Source organism: Petaurus breviceps, unplaced genomic scaffold (assembly GCF_028583685.1).
Source record: "Petaurus breviceps papuanus isolate PSGF00001 unplaced genomic scaffold, PetGlider_PUasm1.0 79, whole genome shotgun sequence".
Classification (NCBI taxonomy): domain Eukaryota; kingdom Metazoa; phylum Chordata; class Mammalia; order Diprotodontia; family Petauridae; genus Petaurus; species Petaurus breviceps.
This window is the reverse complement of record NW_027186523.1, coordinates 9,774,161-9,790,882: the sequence shown is the minus strand read 5'-3', so window position 1 is coordinate 9,790,882 and position 16,722 is coordinate 9,774,161. Positions and strand designations below refer to the sequence as shown.

General features: G+C 38.1%; 1 long non-coding RNA gene across 2 annotated transcripts in view; it reads left to right on the top strand.

Annotated features, from left to right (window-relative positions):
* Window positions 1–16,722, top strand: part of LOC138175826 (uncharacterized) — a 142,500-nt gene that overhangs the window by 114,187 nt on the left and 11,591 nt on the right. The window contains exons 2-3 of one of the 2 annotated variants that reach the window (XR_011172100.1): window positions 12,337–12,421; window positions 13,302–14,937. This is a non-coding gene — a long non-coding RNA (uncharacterized lncRNA). Of the gene's footprint in view, window positions 1–12,336; window positions 12,422–13,301; window positions 14,938–16,722 lie in introns of those variants that run through there. The other variant, XR_011172099.1, reaches the window with a different exon arrangement.

Sequence of the window (16,722 nt, the reverse complement as noted above, 5' to 3'; positions counted from 1 at the left end):
CACAGAGGATTGATTATATTACTTGTGCATATTCTTTTGAGTTTCCATACTCCTTTATCATCTCTTCTTGCCAATATGCCTGTCTCTAGAAGCTCCAAACCCTTTCTAATTTGCTACTTCTGATCACTGCAGGCAGCTTGGAAGCATAGTGAATAAAGTGTTGGGTCGGGGGTCAGGAAGACCTGAGTTCAAATCCAGACTCAAACACTTACTAGCTAATGGACCCCTGGCCAGGTCACTTAACATGCTTGCCTCAGTTTTCTCAACTGTAGATAGAGATAATAACAGCACCTACCCTGCAAGGTTGGTATGAGGAATAAAGAAATAATATTTATAGAATCACATGAGAGTCAATAGGCTTTGGATAAAGGATGAGCACACTAATGTTTTATTGGGGGTACTATGAATTGGTTCAACCATCCTGGAAAGGAATTTAGAACTGTACCTAAAAAGTCACTACTCTGTGTACAACTTTTGACCTAACAATACCATCACTAGGCAAACATTCCAAAGAGATTAAAGAAAGAGAGAAAAGATCCATCCATACAAAAATATTTGGGGATTTAGAATGCAAGTAAGTAGCTTAGCCTTACTAAAGAGATACTTCTTCCTCTGAGATGAGAGGATGTTATAGATAAAGACATGCTTTGAAGTACAGAGATGATAGACTTTCTGAAGGGGGGAGTTTCAATTTTCTCAATAAAGCAATAATGAGAATTCATGCTTCCATAGTAGTTTAAGTTTTTATAAAGTTCTTTCCTCTCAACAATTTTGTGAGGTAGGTTTTATAAATGTTTCTATCCCCATTATGCAGATGAGAAAACTGAGGCTCTGATAGGTTGTGACTTATTTATAGGTGGTACAGTTCAGTTGCCTGCCTGAAGCTTAGGGTAGAAGGGGGTTGGGGAAAGGGGATTGTGAAGGAATAAATGGAAGCTTTAGAAAAGTGGAGAAAGTTTGGGCTTTCTGTGAAGTGTCAGACAATCAACAAGGGGCACATTAAAGGGATGCCAAGAAGCATCGAGGGCACAGTTCCAGTCAGTGAAGTCAAAGAAGGTCCACATGTCATTCTGTGATTTTCTCCATCTATATTCTGAAGTGTACGAGCAGGAAAGGAGAAAGTGTCAGGAGCGATCAGCACATAGAAGAAGGTCAAGGTGAGGGAGGGAGTCTGGCTTACGGTGTTAATGAGTGCAGGGTCAATGAGACTGACCACAGAAGGAAACAGAGTTGGAAGGGACCTCAAACATCTTCTAGTACAACCTCCTCCCACTTTGATTATCATCATCATTATGAATTAACTATCATTTATATAACTCTTTAAGATTTACAAAGGATTTACAAATCTTTTATCCTTACAAAAACCCTGGGAGGTAGGTGTTATTATTATCCCTATTTTTCAGATGGGGAAATGTGCACAGAGGATAAGTGACTTGAGCATGGTTACAAATATCTGAGTTTGGATTTGAACTCAGAACTTCCTGACTCCAAATACAGTGCTCTATCTGTTGCATTTCAGAGAAGGGAAAACCTGAGGCCAAGGAGGTTTACAGATGTACTTGAGGTCATCATGGCTAGAATGAAGTCAAATGTAACCAAATGAGCGAATTGTGAATGGGAGAGCCACTGGAGGGCTCAATAGTTTTAGTGGGGTCACGTAGCCAGTATACTTCAGAGGTTAGACTTCAATTCAGGTATTAGCCACAAGGTTCACTCTCTAACAACTGTGCTATGCCATCTTTCTGTTGCTATGGACATGAATTGCCATGCTCTGCTATGATATACTGAGATCTTCAGGAGCTATTGAGGTGTGCAGAGTTTGCTTCTTCACAAAGGATATGCCTTGTGAGTCTGTGGGTTCCATAAACCTGATTTTAAAAAATTAATAACTATTTCAATACAATTGGTTTCTTTTGCAACCCTATGTATTTTATTTTATGTATTTAAAAACATTATGAGAAGAGATCCAAAGGATCCTACAGATGGCCATAGGGGTATATGACACAGAAAAAGGTAAGGATCTCCAATATAGGATGACAAAGTTGTGGGCTAAAAAAAATTGTAGGAGAAGGTAGTAAGTATCAAGTTGAAGATCAAGCACCATATGGGAGCTCTTGGAAGTGGACTGGTATCATGTCATACAATGACAAGGGCAAGGCCGTCCTGATGGCTAGGGAGGGTGTGGCCTTGTTCAGAGAAGAAAAAGTCAGCAAGAGTCAAAGAAGGCAGGGAATAATGAGGTTTGGGTTACAAAAATTTGGTAAACAATTCAGACAGTCTCATAAATTCTGAGCTCCAATCAAACGTTCCAAAATGAGTTTTCTTACTCTGATAATTACAAAAGAAACTCTTCCTATAATGGAAGGGGGGTGGGAAGAACAGAGAGAACTTCAGTAGGCAGCAGGATATTTGGATGCTTAGTATTTATCATGAACCTACTAGGCACCAGGCCCTGTGAGAGTCACTGGAATGTTCAAAGACTGAAACAATCCACCTTCTAATGGGGGAGACAATATGTACAACTTTAAGACATATATGAATAAATATAATAGCTAACATTTCTGTAGTACTTTAAGGTTTATAAAGTGCTTTACAAATGTTCTCTCATTTGATCCTGACAATAGTCCTTTAAGGGAGGTTCTGTTAGAGCTCCATTTTCCAGGGGACAGGCTGAGTGACTTACAGTTAGTACGTATCTGGGCTGACATTTGATCTCAGGTCTTCAGACTACAAGTCCAGGATTCTCTCCGTGGCATCATCTTGCTGGCTATATAAAGTTAAATACAAACATATATAAAGGAGCTAAGTACAAGCTATAGTTGAGTGAAGGGGGAGAAGGAGGCACTAGCAGGAAGGGAATTCAGGAAAGGCTTTTAGCAGAAGGTGGTGCCTGAGCTGTAACTTAAAAGAAGAGAGCAATCCTACGAGGCAGGGGTAAGGAGAGAGAACATTCCAGGCATGGGGGATGGACAGATGGGAGATGGACTTGAATGAGGAGCATACAATAATGGTTGATATTACTAATATTATCAATGACTTTAGCAATGAAATGAAACCTATAATAAATTTGCTTCCTGAAAACAAGGGATTTGATGAAATAACCTCTTTGGTCCCTTTAAGTTCTAAGACCTATAATTAATGGGATAGAAACAAGTATTTATTGGATAACTATGTATTAAGTACTTTCAAATATTATCTCATTTAATTTTCACAACTATGTGGGGAGGTAAACACTACAATCACCATTTTACAGTTGTGGAAAGTGAGGCAGGAAGCGGTTAACTGACTATCCAGGGTAACACAGCTAGTAAGTTTCCGAGGCTGGATTAGAACTCAGGTCTTCCTGACTTATACACAATGTAGTGTGCCACCTAGCTGTGTCCATTGCTGGGAAAGAGTCCCTGCATTCATAGGTCCTTTTCTTTTGAGAACCCCCTGGGAAGTATATGGACTCCTAGTGCTACAAAGTACACCTGGTCTTTTAATAGGTCTGAATGGAATGGAGTTTCCTTCCCTTGGTGCTACAGGGGAATCCTTGGGCTATCCTTGCATCATCTTCCTTTTCAGTAATTTGCAACAAGAAAATCTTCCTTTACTTTTAATTTCTTGTCTTTTGAAGTTCATTTATCATCCTAACTGTAAATCGGAATGTTGCAATCTTCTACTATATCACAGGGGCATGAAATTTAATTTATTTCGTATCTTTTTTGTTAGAATAAGAAAGGACCTTGTGTCCCATTGAATCAGTAACTGCTATGAAGGATGGCTAAGTTTAGAATAAAAAGGAACAACAAAGTAGTGTCTGTCACTATGATTTTAAGCAGAATGTGCCATCTTTGGAAGGATTTGGACAATAATGTAACAGCATATGGGAAGCATGAGCCATGAGGTAGTGTGCTGATTTGTCAAAAACACATATGAGGGGTGGCTAGGTGGCACAGTGAATAGAGTTAGCCCTGGAGTCAGGAGGACCTGAGTTCAAATCCGGCCTCAGACACTTAACACAAAATCTATCCGTGTGACCCTGGGCAAGTCACAACCCCAATTGCCCTCAAAAAAAAAAAAACCATATATGAAGGAGGTTGAGGGAGTTTTGAAGGAAAAAAATCTGGATAAAGAGTGCAAATTTCAAGATCATCTTTTTTTTTCTTTTTTTTGCTTTTTGGAGGGGGCAAGGCTGGGCAATTGGAATTAAGTGATTTGCCCAAGGTCACATGGCCAGTATTTGAACACAGGTCCTTCTGACTCCAAGGCCAGTGCTCTATTCACTGAGCCACCTAGCCACTCCAAAGGTCATTATTTTTAAGAGAAAGATCAAAAATGTACATGTGAAATAAAGTAACATGGATGGAAAGTAACACGTTTTCCCTTTGATTAAACTCCTCAAAGGAGTTGGTACTTCCACAGACTGCATAACATGAGGGAATGGGGGTCCCTAGGGCTGGGGCAAATTGAACCAGAATCTCCCAAAATTTCAAAGAGTTATCTTAGGGTTAGGGAAGAGCTATGTGCTATATTCCTGAATCTACCAAAGTTTGACTACCCCTTACATGGACGTAAGTTCTTCTTCATTCTCAGCCCCTTTCTTCATTCCTCTACTTCCATCTGGAATATAAGGGAGCGGAGACTTTAAAAAAGGAAGGATGCCTAAGATATAATATTCACTTCCACATAGCCATGAAAGCAACCTTTCCATACCCTGAAAAGGAGGCAATATGGCATAGTACAAAGAGCATTCACTGTGGAGGTGGGGAACCTGGGGTCAAACTCTACCTCTCCTGCTTTCAACTTGACCTCTCTGGGCCTCCGTTTTTTTAACTGTAAAATACGGAGTTGGACTAGGCTACACATAAAGTCTCTTCTGGTCTTAGATCTCAGTTCCCAGTCTGAATCTACCTATGGCATTTTTTACTTCTAGCAGATCAATTCATAGACTTTCTTTGGCTCTTAATCAAAGTCAGTTGAGAGCAGCCAATAAGATTTCTATAGAGATAGCAGGAGACAGAGTCGAGTCTAAGGCTAGACAAGGCAGGCAGGTACAGGTACCTAGGGCATAACAACACACAGGGGTCCTTCTTGTACATTTTAAAATTGATACAAGAAGATTCCACGCTTCCTCTCACTTTATTTCACTCAACTAGGTGATACAGTGGCTAAAGTGCTGGACCTAGAGTCAAGATCTGAGTTCAAATCTAGTCTCAGATATTTACTAGCTGTGTGACCCTAGATAAATTACTCACCGTTTGTCTCAGTTTCCTTATCTGCAAGATGGGGGTGATAATAAGCACATACCTCCCAGGATTTGTCTGAAGATAAAATAAGGTATTTTATAAAGTGCTTTGCAAACCTTCAAGCAATATATAAATGCTGGCTATTTTTACTATTGTTTATGTCACAGGAAGGGACAGCTAGGTGGCATAGTGGAGAGAGTATAGGACCTGGAGTCAGGAAGACTCATCTTCCTAAGTTCAAATCCAGTCTCAGATACTTAGTAGCTGTGTGACCCTGGGCAAGTCATTTAACAGTTGTGTGCTTTGATTTCATTATCTGTAAAATGAGAGTAATAATAGCACGTACCTCCCAGGATTGTTCTGAGGATAAAATGAGATATTTGTAAAGCACTTAGCAAACTTTCAAGTGATAAATAAATGCTAGCTATTTTTATTACTACTTAAATCACAGGAATAGGTATTGAGCTAGAAGGGGTTTTAGAGATCATCTAATCCATTGTCCTCATTTTACAGATGAGGAATCCGAGACTGTGTGCCCAAAGTCACACAGGTCGTAAATAACAGAGGTAAGACTAGAGCCAAGATCTCTGACTGCAAATCCAGTTTCCTTTCCACCACACCCTGCTGCTCCCTCCAAAAGGTACCTCTTCCATGAGGTCAAGTTGGATGTGTTACAGCAAAGGATTAGGGCACAACTTCTAAACCCGACCCCAAGTACACAAACGTTCTTGTCCCAGCTCTGGTGGGGCATCTTGAGAACAAGGTGGGGAAAAGCACTAAATATCCTCTAACCCTCAATATGCTCTCTCTAACACACTCTGAAGAAGTGAGGGGTCTGTCTTGCTGCCAACACAGTAATTTGTGTCATTTCCAAAGGCCCTCTGGAGCATGTACAATGCAATACCTAACAAGACTATCTTAAGTGTGAAGCTGACTCCTGGCCTATTTTGTTTCAATGAACCCTTAAAGCTTTTGTGGATGCAAATCTACCCAAGTTCCTACTGAAGGGGGGGAGGAGGGGGTAGCACTGAGAAGAGGGAATAGAGTGGTAGCAAAGGAAAACAGCTGAATCCAAGAGGACTCTCCATTGAGCAAACACAAGCTGCTGCCTGCAGCACCCAAGTACCCTTTGTCAAATTAAATAGCACATTCTGAAAGACCACATTTTTCTTAGAATAGGCCCCAGCTCCTGGATGTTCTTTGACACCACTGCTCTGAGCCCTGATAAGATGCTATCAGCAGGGCCCTCTAAGTACTTGAGAACCACTTTAAGGAGATCACTGGGGCAATTACCATAAAAAGTGAAAGATATGGGACTTTATTGATGGGAGATTAATATTGACCAGTAGGCAATTGATTTTTCCCTGAAATCTTATTTATGATTGTAAACTTGTTTCGTGGCTGTTGAGATTTTCCCTGCTGGGGGGGAGAGGTGTGGGGGGGAGGATTGACAGAGAGAGTGGAGAACAGGGATGGATACAACAAGGATGTCACTGCATCAAATTTCTTACATAATTTTTTTCTAATTTTAAGTTTATATAGAATTTTCTGGGTGCTTAATTTGTTTTCTTATTTTAAATGCAAAGAGATTTATGGCAAAGGGACTAGACAGAGCTAAAATTCTTATATTTTACAGTATCTCCATCAACCTCAGGTAAGTATGTGCATTTTAAGTATCATATGCATATATAGGTAACTATATTTACATCTTATATATGTTCATTGTGCTTATATGTGTATCTATATAGGTATATGTACAAGTATATCTACAGAGATATATACATACTCTTAACTTACGCATATATGCATTGCTCTAAAACATTGGAGTCAGGAAGACTTGGGTTCAGATTCTACCTCTGATATATACTGATTATGTAACCTAGAGCAAATCATTAAAGCTCTGACTACCTTGGGCAGCGCTCTAAGGTTATACTTTGAAGTATAATTGCTCATCTTCATGGTACAGGGAGTTTCCAGAATTATGAGGTACCTACACTGATGGAATCCCAGGTCTGGATAAAAAAAAATTAAAAAACAAATTTAGCAAATATCATCAACACTAATAAAAAAATGTCTCAAGAAACTTGAAATAATATATTTTATATTACCTTGGGAGGTCAAAAAGATAAGAAAAATATATTATTTAACAGACTGTGACAGTCACCTATATTATATTCTGTACCAACATAAGTCAAAACTAATTTTCAAACATATAGTACAGAACACATTATCACATCACCAAAAGGAAATTAACTACGGCTGTTGGAAGGGCATGAGAGAGACATTTTATAACCAGGTCAAGGGAAAAGGAATGCATGTCTGAACTTATTTTTCCCTTCAGAGTGCCTAGGACAAAAGTACATTTTTTCTTTCACATTCAATTTCAACATCAAGATCAAAGCATATAACATTCAGGGAAATGTGAAGTGCTCTACAAGTTTATCAGTATGTACCATTTGTTCAACAGTTTAAGTAATTCCAAGTCTTGGATAGAAAAAAACAACTCTTTACATAAATATGCTACAGTGAAAGTATTGAAGTATATGTGTACACTGTGGCTAAAAATCCATTCACTGGATAATGACTACCAAATTTAATATTGCATTTGTATAGCTCTCTAGTAGTCACTCATTCTACAAATATTGATTCAATACCTACTATGTGCAAGGAATAATACTAACTGCTATATTTAAAAGGTGCATAAGGCATGATCTGGGACCCTCAGATTTTACACAGTGTAACAGAGGACATATCCCCTATAGATAATGAGTTAGAAGACAGTATAGAATATGCTAAAAGCTATAAGAGAAAAGACAAAATTCAGCAGCTATAGAATCCTCCCCTCCAAAACTTTTGAAAGCTGAAAAACTAACTCAAATGGCCAGAAAGTTTTCCAAGATCCATGTGCTTCCTTCACTATTCTAATTCTCCTTCACCCCTCACCCCTCATCTCTCACAGGCATTTTGTTTGATGACCTTCTAATGTACTTATCAAACAATAGTTAAAGCACAGTTATTTGTTGGAGTCCTTATCTTCCAATTGTAGAGTAAGCTCCATGATATCAGGGATGGCTCTCATATCTAAATTTTATGTTTCCCTCAGTTTTTAGTAAAGTTCTTTTTATGTAGCTTGATAAATTTTTGTTCAGATAAGTGAGAGAATGGTTCAGGTAAGAGAGCTCAGAGAAAACACTTGAAGGAGATGGAATCATAGTTGGGTCTCAAAGAACCACAGCAGAGGGTATAGAACTGGAAGAAACTTTCAAGATCACCTAGTCCAACTCTCTCATTTTACAGATGAGGAAACTGAGGCCCAGAGTTTAAGTGACATGCCCAAGACCAGACATGGGGTAAATAGGATTTAAAAGCTTTTATTTAATCTTCAAATTCAAGTTTTCTGGTTCCAAATTTTTAGATCCAAATAGTGGACTTTATATGATATGGGCTTTATGTGATACAGAGGTGTATTATCATCCACCATTTTAATTACCATCCATTGCTTAATTCCTAGCTTTTAAAATAAATCAATGATGGAAAAGGAAGCAGAAGTGGAAACTACTAGCGATAAGAAGAAGTCGTAGTTGGCAAAATATAAAGAAGCAATGACAGAGGCAAACCTCACCACGATGTCATGGGAGAAAGAGGATATAGAGAATAATCAACCAACCAATCAAAAAGCATTTACAAAGCACCTACTGTGTGTCAGGCACTGCACTAGGTATTGGAGGTTCAAAGACCAAAAAGAAAGAAACAAATACACATTCTATGGAAAAAACAACAATTATGTATAATTTATGTATACACAGTATATGTATTATATATTACTATATATAACATGTGTTATATATTACATCTGTATTATGATATGGATGTATTATATATAATATTATTACACATATCTTGGTATATATGTGTAGATATGAAAGCTTTCATAGTCTAAAACAATACTAAGACTTTTTAGGGCATTGTTCATGTGTGTACCTATATGTACATACAAGTACATATATACATATATATCTATAGACATATATAACACAATATAAAATGAATAAATACAAATATATACAAATTAAATATAAGGTAGTTTGGGGGGAAGGAAGGCACTAACATTTGGGAAAAGAAGGAAAGGCTTCATGCAAAATATAGTGTTCAAAAGTCATGTTAGAGGAAGAAAGGGACTCTCTAAAGTGAAAGTAAAAAAGGAGTACATCCCAGGGATTTGCAATGGCCACCTCAAAAGCATGGAAATGTGAGATAGATTTTTATTCATGAGGAACAGAGAGGTCAGTTTGGCTGTACTGAAGAGTCTGGGAGGGGAAGTAATGAATATAGGATATTGTTGAACACACACAGAGTATTTGAATTAGTTATTTAGAGAGGGAACACACTCTCAATTTGGGGGAATCAGGAAAGACTTGCAGAAAGTGGCATTTGAGTTGAGTTCTGAAGTGAATAATTCTAGGAGGCAGAGGTGAGGAGAAATAATATAGACCCTATCATCAGTTTTAATGATAGGCAGGAGAGAAAAAGTCATAGATGCTATTTGTAAAACAGTGATAATTAGCCAATGTTAAGGTATTGAACATGCAGGCCATCATGAAGACCTATGAGTAATTCTCAAAGACTAGTGTTTTGTTTTGGTTTTTTGTTTTGGGGGGGGTTTGGGGGGGGGAGAGGGTGGCAAGGCAATTGGGACTTAACTGACTTGCCCGAGGTCACACAGCTAGTTAAGTGTCAAGTGTCTGAGGTTACATTTGAACTCAGGTCCTCCTGACTTCAGGGCCAGTGCTCTATTCACTGCGTCACCTAGCTGCCCCAAGACTAATGATTTTTAAAGTAATAGCCAATTAGAACCTAAAGAATGTAACATGTTATTTGGATACAGTCACAATGTAGAATTAAATATTATATACTATGTGTTATAAAATATATATATATATATATGTTTATGTCTGTAAAGGCTTAAGGAGCTGGGTATGAGTCTTGCTCAGGGCTGGTTCTTGTGGAAGACAACAGAGCAGGAATGAACTACAGCAATAGCCCTAGAAAGTTATGTACTGTGAGTTTTAGGAATATCCATTTAGGACAAAAGGGGAAGCAAATTTCTATGGGCCACAGATAGCAGACTAAGACGGTTGACTCTTAGCAAAGGAAAGAAAGACTCTCATCCTCTAGAGTGGGTCAAACAGTTATGGGTGAGCTTTTCTGGGGTACTTTAAGAGAGAAATAATAAAAGCAACCTGATTTAACTGGAGGCTGAACTCTGAAGGAATTATGTGTTCATTTGTAGATATTTTACCTAGAAGGAAATAGTTACCACACCCACTCTCACAGGACGGAGAAATCCAAGACCATATATACTGGTCCCATTCCCTTCCATTGCTCAATAGCAGCAAAGTGTGGAGAGGGTTTGGGGAAATAGCAAGTAAAATATTTTGGGGGAGCAGGGGGTGGAATGAAAACTAAAAAGGTTAAGTGAGTCTTGAGCGTGAAAGATCCTGAATTACAAGGTAAGTATTTATTCAGTAGATACCAAATGTTTTCGAGCAGGGAATTGACAGTAACTTTTTTTCAGGTAGATAAAACAATACTTAATTCAATACTTCAGGTATCTATGCTTTTATTGCTCTGGGTAGTCCCTACTGAAGCCAATTGCAACCTTCAACAATATAGCAACCGTCACTGAGTTTGTTGTTGTTGAGTCGTTTCTGTCTTCTCTGACTCTTTGTGACTGCATTTGGGGTTTTCTTGCAAAGTTACTGGAATGGTTCAGCATTTCCTCCTCCAGCTCATTTTACAGATGAGGAAACTAAGGCAAATAGGGTTAAGTGACTTACCCAAGGTCACACAGCATGTGAATGTCTGAGGTCGTATTTGAACTCATGAAGATGAGTCTTCCTGATTCCAAGACCAGAGTCAACCTGGTGATGATGAGCCTCTCCTATCTTAGCTAGGCTGGTCCTCAGACAAGAGAAGCACAATTTATCACCAGGCTAAATGCAAGCTTTGCAGCCTGGTTAGATGTGATAAAACTTGTATTCCACCTGCACAGACCTTGGAAATCCAAGGTTACCTCTACTCCACAATGAAGCAAGAGAGGCAGACTTGAGTGGAAAAAGTATTTTTTAAAATTATATTGCCTTAAGGTTTTCAACTTGCTTTCCTTCCTATGGTCCTTTGAGAAAGATAATAATTATTACTACAGTTATCATCACTACTTTACAAATTAGGAAACTAAAACCCAAAGAGGGCAACTGCCTCACCCAAGGCAACACCACTAATAATAAACAGAACCAAGATTAAAACCCCAGGCTCTTTCTCTAAGCCTGGTGTGCTTTTAAACTATGCTATCTCTCAAGAGATGTGGCAGTTATTATAATTCTCCTTTTAAAGACATGGAAACTGAGAAACAAAGGACAGTAACTTACCCAAGGTAACATAGTAAGATGGTGCTAATCAGAGCTAGAACCCAGGTTTCCTATTGTTAGTCAATAGATGCCCATGTTGATCTATCTGCCCTCAACCAGAAGGTTCTACTTTTCTATCTCCATTAGAAATTGGTTTCATAACAAATTGTTATGGTTTTTAAGCTAAATAATAAGTTAAATATATTACTTAGGAATCTTTTTGTTCCTAAAACTAATCGTTGGTTTGGTAGTAGTTTTTTTTTTCCTAATACATTTGATGTATGTAACAATAAAGTCAAACAAATCTTTACATTAAGACCAGACATATAAATGCATAGATAATACATTTACTTATTTTCAGATTACTGATAGGTATTGACAGACACAAGATTTTGCCCACCTTTAGTTAGGATACTTCAGTATCTAATTGAGTGGAATAATGTCCACGGCAATGGAAAGGTAATTGGCAAATTTATGAATAATAGCTTTGTTTATGCTTCTAGTTCCAAAGCTAATTATTTAAATAAGACCTTACAAATTGATTAGGAGTATCAGCATATGGATCCCTGGCATGAAATACAAATTTCTTAAGATTAAAACATGCATGTCAAATCCAAAAGCATTTTTAAAAAATAAAGTCATTAATAATTGAAATCAAATCAGAATCTCTTCATTAAATAAATGTTTTTCTTTGAAAGCCAAGCATCATCCAGGACTGGCCCTAACAGAACCATCTGTCCCTCAGAAGACTAAGGAAACTAACCAACCAATGGAGGAGATTAGGTAAGTGTGACTAAGTCATAGAGTCCTAGTTGAAAAAGCCTGAGCTTTCAACTGACTGAATAAAAAACCCTGCTGTAGTCTACTTGCAATGACTCCAGACCCCTCTTAATCTGTTGTTGGTTTAGTTAGTTACTTTATTTGATTGTTTTATCCTGTCTTACTGATTTACTCCTTTGGCCCACAAACATTGATTTTCCTCTCTGCTCCTGGATCCCATTGTTACCTGGCTCTCCAACTTGTCCTTTTGCCTCTGGCCCTTTCTGACCCTGTTTTGATTGACTCACTGCCAATCTCATTATTAAAAACAAACTGTGCCCACGCCACCCCTCCACTTGCCACTAGTTGGCTGGTACTTATGGAACTGAGGTTTAGGAAACAGTGCACTGCAATATATCAGCAGGTATCTTGGATGACTCCCAGGTACCCCCAAATTCCTGGCCTGTTCCTGATCCCAGGTGGAGCCAGGCTGCACAGGGGCCTGCAAAAACTGAAAAATAATAAAGAACTTGCTGACTGTTCTTCAGTACTTCAGATTTTAAGAGCTATTTTAAATTTATTATTGTTATTATTCTTCAGCTATGACACACTTGTGTGTAATATATCCCTAGTAATTGTACAACAAAAAGTTTGGAAAACTTCTAGTGATACAGGAAATGTACATTTTCTATTTGCAAAATTAACAGATTATCAATGATTGCTGGAATCAGAAGATGTCGGTTCAAATCTTCATCCTCTTTATACTACTCTGAACAAGTCAATTAACCACACAAAGCCTTAAATTTTTATATTTAAAATGTAGACTAGATCAGATTATATGACCTCTAAAGACTTTTCTAGTTCTAAATCATCTTATGATATTTTCATTTCTCCCTCAATACAGGAGATGTTTGAGTCACATACGTAGCATACAGGTCTATGCTATGTGTGTATATGTATTTTTATAAGACATTGGTGTATAAAAGATTTTATGACCTGGTGAATTAGAAAGCAGCCTTGGAGTCTGGAAGACCTGGACTAGACCCTACCTCTGACATATGTCAACTCTCTCAATTCTTTTCAACTATAAATTACAGACAAGTTATCAATTCAGTTATCTGTGAAGAAAATTTCAACAGGAATTTCCAAAACAGATGAATTATGTGTAAACAAACATGTATATGCATGCCTTTGTATGTGTATATATAAGTATATACACATAAGATATTTATATATTTGTATTTATATAAATTATATTATAAATGGCTATGGCCTATGAGCAGAGATTGGACAATTAGAAAATATCTGCCAATGAGGCAAAAGACCCTCTTTAAATGCAGAAAAAGATTCAGAACAAAGCATGGTAGAGTGAAAAGAGTGTCAATTTTGGTTTCAGAGGCCCTGGGTTCATATCCCATCTGATACTTCTAAACTGGACTTGGGTAAATCACTAGGCCTCCTTAGGCCTCAGTTTTCTAATCTGTAAAATAAGGCAGTTGAACTAGACAGCCTTTGAATGTTCCTTCCAAAGCTGACTCTACAAGCATCATGACCTGGATTTGAATTTTCACTCTGTAGTTTTATTAACTATGTGACCTCAGCCAAATCACTTAATCTCTCTGGGGCTCATTTTACTTTTTCCTAAAATGAGGGGTTTAGACTAGATGACCCATACAGTCATAAAACTATGATACTAGTCAGTCAGTCACTAAACATTAAGTGCCAGGCACCGTATAAAATGCTGGAGATACAAAGAAAGTCAAAAGACTGTCCCCACACTTAAGGAGCTCCCATTCTAATGAGGGAGACAATACACAAACAAGTTGTATAGAGTATTATGATTTAATATCATTCAAAATAATCAGCCTTGTTGATTCTCATTACATTTAAGTAGGATGAGCAAACGGCCATCCTTGTAGTAGTTAATTTTGCTTTTCTCTGCCTTCCTAACATAGCCAAACCTGAACTCTCCCAGGTACCCCCAATGGGCTTCAGGGTATTGTTAATTATGCTTATTATGCCAGGCATTGGTCACCTTTGAAATATCAACAGACCTCCTATAGAGTATGTTGACTTTCTAGTTAGTTTTGAAAAGGCTCTAATGAGTTTCCGCATCTCAGCAAGACTACTCCAACTATTTACACAGAGTTGCCCAGATCTACAAAAAGGCTGCTTTATGCATTTGGGCCATAACATACATGCTGAGGCATACACTCAATTATATAGACATAATGTGGTCCTATTCCGAAATTTCATTCTAGCATGGAGATGACCCTGGTTTCATGAGGATTTTGCCAGTGGAATGCAAGTTGTCAGGTTTTACCAAGATTAAAGTGTGGCTTTATATACTCGTCATGTACCAGTCAGAAAGACTCATAGCCAGAAGGCTGGCCACTGGGTTGTTATTACTATTATTAGTCGAAACAACTTAAGAAACCTGTTTCCTAAGGTATTGAATGTGATATGAATTGTGGTAAAGAATACCCATACTAATCAAATCACAGATCTCTGAAGCATTAAAATTGTGTGTGTGTGTGTGTGTATTCTTTTGTACTCGTGTATTTATTTGTGCTTTTGTCATGTTTATCTTGGTGATGGTTTATATTGTCTTAATTAACATTTGTGCTTTAGTTCAAAACTTTGCACTCACAGCAGGACAAAGCAGCTGGCTAGAGTAAAAACATCAACCAACAGAGATTTATGGAGTGCCTACTCTGTTCAAGGCACTGTGCTCTGTTTATTTGGTTATCATCAAGTTTTGACTAGGTAGGACGATAGAGCATTTATTTCCTCGGTGACTTGTGGGCAGGGAGAATAGAATGAGGGGGGTATTATTCTAATTTTAATTCAGTCTACTCCCAGTACTCAGCCTGGCAAACAGTCATTTCTCATGCTGGGAATGCTAGCAATAGCAGGGAGCTGTCCACAGCTGAAGTTCCTTCACAAATTTTGGTATTAGCTTGGTGCACCAGGGCTCAAAAATTCCAATGGCAGGATCAGAGTTTAGTGAAGTGAATTAGAAACATACCTCTCCATTGAAGTTCAAACCAGTTTGAAAAATTAAAATCACCCCTTTTGCCAGCTTTGCCCAGAGGGCCACATTGCTGAAATGTACTTCTGGGTCTCCAACATGCCCCTTTCCTATAGTTCTTCTTTGTTTATAGAATCTTTTATAGTATAACTTCTAAACTTCAGAGCTAGAATAGAGCTGAGAGATTATTCCATTACACTTATTTTATAGCTAAAAAAGATGAGGATTCACAAAGATAGTTGGTTTGCCCACAGTCATATAAGTAGTAAGAAGCAGAATTGTAATTTGAATCCAGGTCTTTTGACTTCAAATGCAATGCTAATCTACAATAGGCCATCTCACACTACCTGCTCTGAAAACTGACCCTTTGGCTACAAATAACTGACCCCTTGCTTCTGACTCTTTAATCACAAAGACAAAAATACTGCTCCCCAGTTCTGATCAAGTTATCCTGCCTGTATTTTAGTCTGAACCATGGAGAGCTCTCACTGTAGTCCCTGGTTTGGCCTGTACCAGACCCCAACATTGGAAGAGATCGATGACCTCTGAGTAGTAGAAAAACTCACTAGAGAAACTTTTGTTTCATTGACCCTTTCTCCAAGGCAAGAGGAAGGAAAGTGGGAGGGCTAATACATGAAAAGGAGGAAGAAAGAAAGAGAAGCAAATAGTATTCCCATCTCCCACCCACCTTCACATAAATGGATGTGGAAGTGCTTGAACTCTCAACATTTTTTTTCAGGATGAGTCAGGAACAGTGAGACCAATGACCTAAAAACTTTGCTTCCGGGTTTGGCATCTAAGGATTCTGCCTATCCTTTTTGTGGAGGTTGTCCAACTCCAATTATTGCCTAGCTTACTGTATAGCTTTCTAGGATTGTATCTTCAATATATCACTGGAGATGAGTATTAGAGTCTACAAAGCAGGAACTGATGACAGGTTCCCAAGTTTTAAACATGGAAAGGGAAATTTGGTACTCTTGAACTCATAGCATGATGGCTTTGGCAATAAAACCTTGCTTCCAATTTTCCCTGGCCATGGGCCAATGAGAAGATTTATGGATGCAAGATTTATGGATGTTGTATAAAATTTATGACCATGAAGTTGAACCACTTTCAGATGATGTGAAAAGCAAAAGAAATTTGGACTTCTACATTTGCCCTAGGATTCAATGACCTCATTGCTTTTATGGCAATCATACTTTTAGGAGAACAGTTTGCTTACCACAGCGGTTTGTACTTTACAGAGATGGTAGCAAATGTATAGTGAAAACCACAGAAAGGCTAGTTAATGATG